We start from the raw sequence: 7382 nt of genomic DNA, 5'->3' as shown, positions 1-7382 counted from the left end.
GTGGAGTGTGGGTAGAGTGGAGTGTGGGTAGAGTGGAGTGTGGGTAGAGTGGAGTGTGGGGTAGAGTGGAGTGTGGGGTAGAGTGGAGTGTGGGTAGAGTGGAGTGTGGGGTGGAGTGGAGTGTGGGGTAGAGTGGAGTGTGGGTTGAGTGGAGTGTGGGTAGAGTGGAGTGTGGGGTAGAGTGGAGTGTGGGGTAGAGTGGAGTGTGGGTAGAGTGGAGTGTGGGGTGGAGTGGAGTGTGGGGTAGAGTGGAGTGTGGGTAGAGTGGAGTGTGGGTAGAGTGGAGTGTGGGTAGAGTGGAGTGTGGGGTAGAGTGGAGTGTGGGATAGAGTGGAGTGTGGGTAGAGTGGAGTGCGGGGTAGAGTGGAGTGTGGGATAGAGTGGAGTGTGGGTAGAGTGGAGTGCGGGGTAGAGTGGAGTGTGGGGTAGAGTGGAGTGTGGGGTAGAGTGGAGTGTGGGGTAGAGTGGAGTGTGGGTAGAGTGGAGTGCGGGGTAGAGTGGAGTGTGGGGTAGAGTGGAGTGTGGGTAGAGTGGGAGTGTGGGTAGAGTGGAGTGTGGGTAGAGTGGAGTGTGGGGTAGAGTGGAGTGTGGGGTAGAGTGGAGTGTGGGGTAGAGTGGAGTGTGGGGTGGAGTGGAGTGTGGGTAGAGTGGAGTGTGGGTAGAGTGGAGTGTGGGTAGAGTGGAGTGTGGGGTAGAGTGTGGGGTAGAGTGGAGTGTGGGTAGAGTGGAGTGTGGGTAGAGTGGAGTGTGGGGTAGAGTGGAGTGTGGGGTAGAGTGGAGTGTGGGGTAGAGTGGAGTGTGGGGTAGAGTGGAGTGTGGGTAGAGTGGAGTGTGGGTAGAGTGGAGTGTGGGGTAGAGTGGAGTGTGGGATAGAGTGGAGTGTGGGTAGAGTGGAGTGCGTGGTAGAGTGGAGTGTGGGATTAGAGTGGAGTGTGGGTAGAGTGGAGTGCGGGGTAGAGTGGAGTGTGGGGTAGAGTGGAGTGTGGGGTAGAGTGGAGTGTGGGGTAGAGTGGAGTGTGGGTAGAGTGGAGTGCGGGGTAGAGTGGAGTGTGGGGTAGAGTGGAGTGTGGGGTAAGAGTGGAGTGTGGGTAGAGTGGAGTGTGGGGTAGAGTGGAGTGTGGGGTAGAGTGGAGTGTGGGGTAGAGTGGAGTGTGGGTAGAGTGGAGTGTGGGTAGAGTGGAGTGTGGGTAGAGTGTGGGGTAGAGTGGAGTGTGGGTAGAGTGGAGTGTGGGGTAGAGTGGAGTGTGGGGTAGAGTGGAGTGTGGGGTAGAGTGGAGTGTGGGGTAGAGTGGAGTGTGGGGTAGAGTGGAGTGTGGGGTAGAGTGGAGTTGTGGGTAGAGTGGAGTGTGGGGTAGAGTGGAGTGTGGGGTAGAGTGGAGTGTGGGGTAGAGTGGAGTGTGGGTAGAGTGGAGTGTGGGTAGAGTGGAGTGTGGGGTAGAGTGGAGTGTGGGTAGAGTGGAGTGTGGGTAGAGTGGAGTGTGGGTAGAGTGGAGTGTGGGATAGAGTGGAGTGTGGGTAGAGTGGAGTGCGGGGTAGAGTGGAGTGCTGGGATAGAGTGGAGTGTGGGTAGAGTGGAGTGCGGGGTAGAGTGGAGTGTGGGGTAGAGTGGAGTGTGGGGTAGAGTGGAGTGTGGGTAGAGTGGAGTGCGGGGTAGAGTGGAGTGTGGGGTAGAGTGGAGTGTGGGGTAGAGTGGAGTGTGGGTAGAGTGGAGTGTGGGTAGAGTGGAGTGCGGGGTAGAGTGGAGTGTGGGGTAGAGTGGAGTGTGGGGTAGAGTGGAGTGTGGGGTAGAGTGGAGTGTGGGTAGAGTGGAGTGCGGGGTAGAGTGGAGTGTGGGGTAGAGTGGAGTGTGGGGTAGAGTGGAGTGTGGGTAGAGTGGAGTGTGGGTAGAGTGGAGTGTGGGGTAGAGTGGAGTGTGGGTAGAGTGGAGTGTGGGGTAGAGTGGATTGCGAGGTAGAGTGGAGTGTGGGGTAGAGTGGAGTATGGGGTAGAGTGGAGTGTGGGTAGAGTGGAGTGTGGGTAGAGTGGAGTGCGGGTAGAGTGGAGTGTGGGGTAGAGTGGAGTGTGGGGTAGAGTGGAGTGTGGGGTAGAGTGGAGTGTGGGGTAGAGTGTGGGGATCTCCCTCCTCTATGCAATCCAGCAATTGCAGGCTGAGGCTGTAACCCTGTTATACGTGTGTGTGTATGAGTGTGTGTGTGTACGCGTGTGTGTGTGTACGCGTGGCCTCAAGGCGCACCATAGCCTGGCACAAGCGTCGTGGTGACGTCACCGCCACTTAGTGGCGAATGGCGGTTGTTGTTGTTGTTGTGTGTACGCGTGTGTGCACCAGCCAGTCATCTCAATCAGTCGACCTTTGGCACTTGGGTCTGCCCCGTGACCTCCTGCCAGTGGGCGTTCGACACTTCACGTGGCCTCAACATGCACATAGCCTGGCACAAGCGTAGTGGTAACATCACCGCCACTTGGTAGCAAATGGCGGTTGTTGTGTGTACTTGTGTGTGTGTACTTATGTGTGTGCACTTGTGTGTATGTGTGTGTGTGTACGTGTGGGTACTTAGTGCCGTGTGTAAACATCGCCACTGGGGAGACAAAGGCGGCCGGCCGTGGTTCTGGCCACCCACCCCCTCGTGTGCCATGCCGGCCTTCATAGGTGCTTGATAACAGCACTTGCCCCTACAGTCTGTTACAGGCTACACGGGGATCTTTGTTCTTTATATTGTAGTGCCACAGCAACGGAGCAACTCCGCCGGCGCCGCCGTCCCCTCGCACCCCTCCACACGAACGCACGCACACCCCCACTAAACACACACAGGCACACCCCACTAAATACACACACGTACACCCCTACTAAACACACACGCACACCCCCACTAAACACACACGCACACCCCTACTAAACACACACACGTACACCCCTACTAAACACACACGCACACCCCCACTAAACACACACAGGCACACCCCACTAAACACACAGGCACACCCCTACTAAATACACACACGCACACCCCCACTAAACACACACACGTACACACCCACTAAACACACAGGCACACCCCCACTAAACACACACACGCACACCCCCACTAAACACACACACGCACACCCCCACTAAACACACACAGGCACACCCCACTAAACACACACACGCACACCCCCACTAAACACACACGCACACCCCTACTAAATACACACGCACACCCCTACTAAACACACGCACGCACACCCCCACTAAACACACACACGTACACACCCACTAAACACACACGCACACCCCCACTAAACACACACGCACACCCCTACTAAACACACACACGCACACCCCCACTAAACACACACGCACACCCCCACTAAACACACACACGTACACCGCCACTAAACACACGCACGTACACCCCTACTAAATACACACGCACACCCCTACTAAACACACACACGCACACCCCTACTAAATACACACGCACACCCCCACTAAATACACACGCACACCCCCACTAAACACACACGCACACCCCCACTAAACACACACACGCACACCCCCACTAAACACACACACGTACACCCCCACTAAACACACACACGCACACCCCTACTAAATACACACGCACACCCCCACTAAATACACACGCACACCCCCACTAAACACACACACGCACACCCCCACTAAACACACACACGCACACCCCTACTAAACACACACACGTACACCCCCACTAAACACACGCACGTACACCCCTACTAAATACACACACACACCCCTACTAAACACACACACGCACACCCCTACTAAATACACACGCACACCCCCACTAAATACACACGCACACCCCCACTAAACACACACACGCACACCCCCACTAAACACACACACGCACACCCCCACTAAACACACACACGTACACCCCCACTAAACGCACGCACAACCCTACTAAATACACACGCACACCCCTACTAAACACACACACGCACACCCCTACTAAACACACACATGCACACCCCCACTAAAAACACACACGCACACCCCCACTAAACACAGGCACACCCCTACTAAATACACACGCACACCCCCACTAAACACACACGTACACCCCACTAAACACACACATGCACACCCCCACTAAACACACGCACGCACACCCCTACTAAACACACACACGCACACCCCTACTAAGCATACGCATGTACACTCCTACTAAATACACACGCAAATCCCTACTAAACACACACACGCACACCCCCACTAAACACACGCACGTACACCCCTACTAAATACACGCACACCCCTACTAAATACACACGCACACCCCCACTAAACATACACACGCACACCCCTACTAAACACACACGCACACCCCCACTAAACACACGCACGTACACCCCTACTAAATACACACGCACACCCCCACTAAACACACACACACACGCACACCCTACTAAACACACACACGCACACCCCTACTAAACACACATACGCACACCCCCACTAAACACACACACGCACACCCCTACTAAACACACACACGCAAACCCCTACTAAACACACATACGCACACCCCCAGTAAAAACACACACGCACCCACGTAGGGTCTCGTGGGGGGGGGTCACCTGGTATCATGGGTTTTTACCCGAGGGCCCCTAGCGGGGATGTCCCACGGTTTCCCAGTGCCAGGAGATTGGACGATCCCCCCAGGCCGAATTGCATTGCGGCCCCCGTGAATTGGCTTCACATTGTATGGGCGCGACGAAGCTCACCGGGTTAACCGCAAGGAGACACTCACAGCACAGGGAGATGGGGCCGCAAGGGCAAACACTCAGCGAGCAGCGCATTAGAGGAGGTGGGAGGGAAATCCCTGGACCGACTGCAGTTGTGTATTCCTTCGGACGGCCAACCCGATCAAACCGGTTGAGTCCGGGGTGAGGAGGATGGGGGCGTAGACAATGGATCGAGGCGTAATGGGAAGCAACGCTCCAGGTAGGGGCGGGGAATCCGTTGAAAATCGAAAGGTAGGCGCCCGATTGGCCGCGCAGGATAACACCACGTGACCCTGGATCTGATTCCGAGGGCATAACAGGAGGGTGCGGAAAAACGTTAAGCAGTTCTCCTCCAGCAGTTCAGTCGCTCAGTCCGACTCCCAGCCGCTCTGAAAGACGCTAGCGAGTGCCACTACGACTCGACCCCAGGCAGAGACCTCTCGGATCATCGTCCCTCCGACTCCCACAGCGTCCGTGCAACACCGTGAGGGCGTCTGCGAGGTGAGAAGTAGGGTGGCGGTACACCCAGGGATTGAAGAGGGATAGGCTAGGCGCTGCTCGTAGAATATTTACTCCGGGCCGCACAGGGTGTTCTTTAGACGCGCCATTAATAAACTTCAGTTGAGAAGATCGGTGTGGTGTGATTTCGGTGTGTGTGGGTGAACTTCGGCATGGTGTAATTTTTGAGTTGAGCGATTGTGTGCAGGGCGGGGTGCGTGAGAGAGCGAGCGCGGGGCTGCAGGGTGTCGGCGCGGGGTTGGTGTGTGAGGTGCGCATCTATTACCATCTATACGACCGTCATCATTTCCGCGGGTTTTCGTTCGAGTGTGTAGAAAATGCGGTGCCGCGTGAGTGATTAAGGTGGGGGTCGGGGTGCGCTAAATCCACTCCCTGCCGTTTGCGCGTAGATTACCATCTCTACGAGCGCCGACGGTTTGCGAGTGATTTGAGCGTGCGCGTGAGGCGCGTTTACTGCAGCACACAGAGCCACGTGCTTGCGCTCGCGTGCGTGCGTGCGTGTTTGCACAGCGCGCTTTACGCAACGCGCTTTACGCAGCGCGCTTTACGCAGTAGAAATAGCCTTGACGGCGAGACGTGCACCCAGGGTCCTGCCGCAGGTCATCTCCTTCTCTTCGTGTAGCATCAGTAGTGCTACGCCGCGGATTAAGGCTGATCCACCGGAGCGTAGAGGTGCATATTCATACGGCTATTTTTAGCGCCGGCCGTGGTGGCCAACGTGCGCCTGCACGCAGCCACCCTCCGCATTGGCGGTGGTGTACGTGGAGAGTGCGTGGGGTAACTCCGGGCGGTGGTGAGCCAGCTGGTGCGGGGGGGCCGACCAACCGATCGGCGGGTGCCCGGGGGGAAGTGGCCGAGGAGGAGGGGGGAGTGGAGGGGGTGGACGTCAGCCCCCACAATGTGTGTGTGTGTATGTGCGGTGTGTGTATGTGCGGTGTGTGTATGTGCGGTGTGTGTATGTGCGGTGTGTGTATGTGCGGTGTGTGTATGTGCGGTGTGTGTATGTGCGGTGTGTGTATGTGCGGTGTGTGTGTGTGCGGTGTGTGTATGTGCGGTGTGTGTATGTGCGGTGTGTGTATGTGCGGTGTGTGTATGTGCGGTGTGTGTATGTGCGGTGTGTGTATGTGCGGTGTGTGTATGTGCGGTGTGTGTATGTGCGGTGTGTGTATGTGCGGTGTGTGTATGTGGGGAGCGGTGGTGTAGCGGTTAGCGCTACGCTGCCCTAAGAACCCGGCGACCCGAGTTCGATTCCCGCTCATGACCAACACCGGGTGGCGATTATTTGAACCGGTCCCGGGCCTCCCCTAGGTCGACTCTGCCTCAAATGAGTACCTGGTGCGGTGTGTAAACATCGCCACTGGGGAGACAAAGGCGGCCGGGCGTGGTGTTGACCACCCACCCCCTCGTGATGCCGTGCCGGCTTTCATAGGGTGCTACTCGCTAACAGCACTTGCCCCTACAGTCTGTCACAGGCTACACGAGGGATCTTTGTCTTTTTTTGTTTGTATGGCAAAGTGTCGCGGAACTATCACTCCCCCCCCCACCCCCAGGATGTTTGTTATGCCGGAGGAGGAGGAGGAGGCTGCATTAGATCCAATATCATCGTCGTCGTCGTCAGCAGCCACAGCAGCAGCCATGGTCAATCCACTGCTGGATGAAGACCTCCCTCCCCAAGCCATCGCTGTTGGTCGCGAGGCATTACACGGTGGTGGTCCAGATGTCTTGTGACCCAAAATCGACTGACCGCTGAAATATATATTTTCTCCCTTTGCATTTTCGTTTCTGTAGCATATAAATCTGTGATTAAAAAAAATTAAGTCTCGGGGCATTAAATGGGGGTCACAGGACTTTAACTTTATAAATTAAAAATCATTCCTTTCGTGGCGGCTGTTTGCCTGTTTGTGTATTTAGTTTGTTGGCATTTCCACCCCGCACTCCCGGTTAGCACGGTTGGCTACGTACGGTGCGAAAGAAGTTCAACATACTATACATACGTTGATCCACCGCTGTTTAATTTGCTGATGATGCTGCTGATGATGATGCTGAGACTGATGTTAATGATGCTGCTGATGATGCTGCTGATTATGATGATGCTGATGATGCTGCTGATGATG

Source organism: Petromyzon marinus, chromosome 52 (genome assembly GCF_048934315.1).
Source record: "Petromyzon marinus isolate PM22_M1 ecotype Great Lakes invasive population chromosome 52, UKy_Petmar_22M1.pri1.0, whole genome shotgun sequence".
Classification (NCBI taxonomy): domain Eukaryota; kingdom Metazoa; phylum Chordata; class Hyperoartia; order Petromyzontiformes; family Petromyzontidae; genus Petromyzon; species Petromyzon marinus.
Note: the sequence above shows the minus strand (reverse complement) of the source record.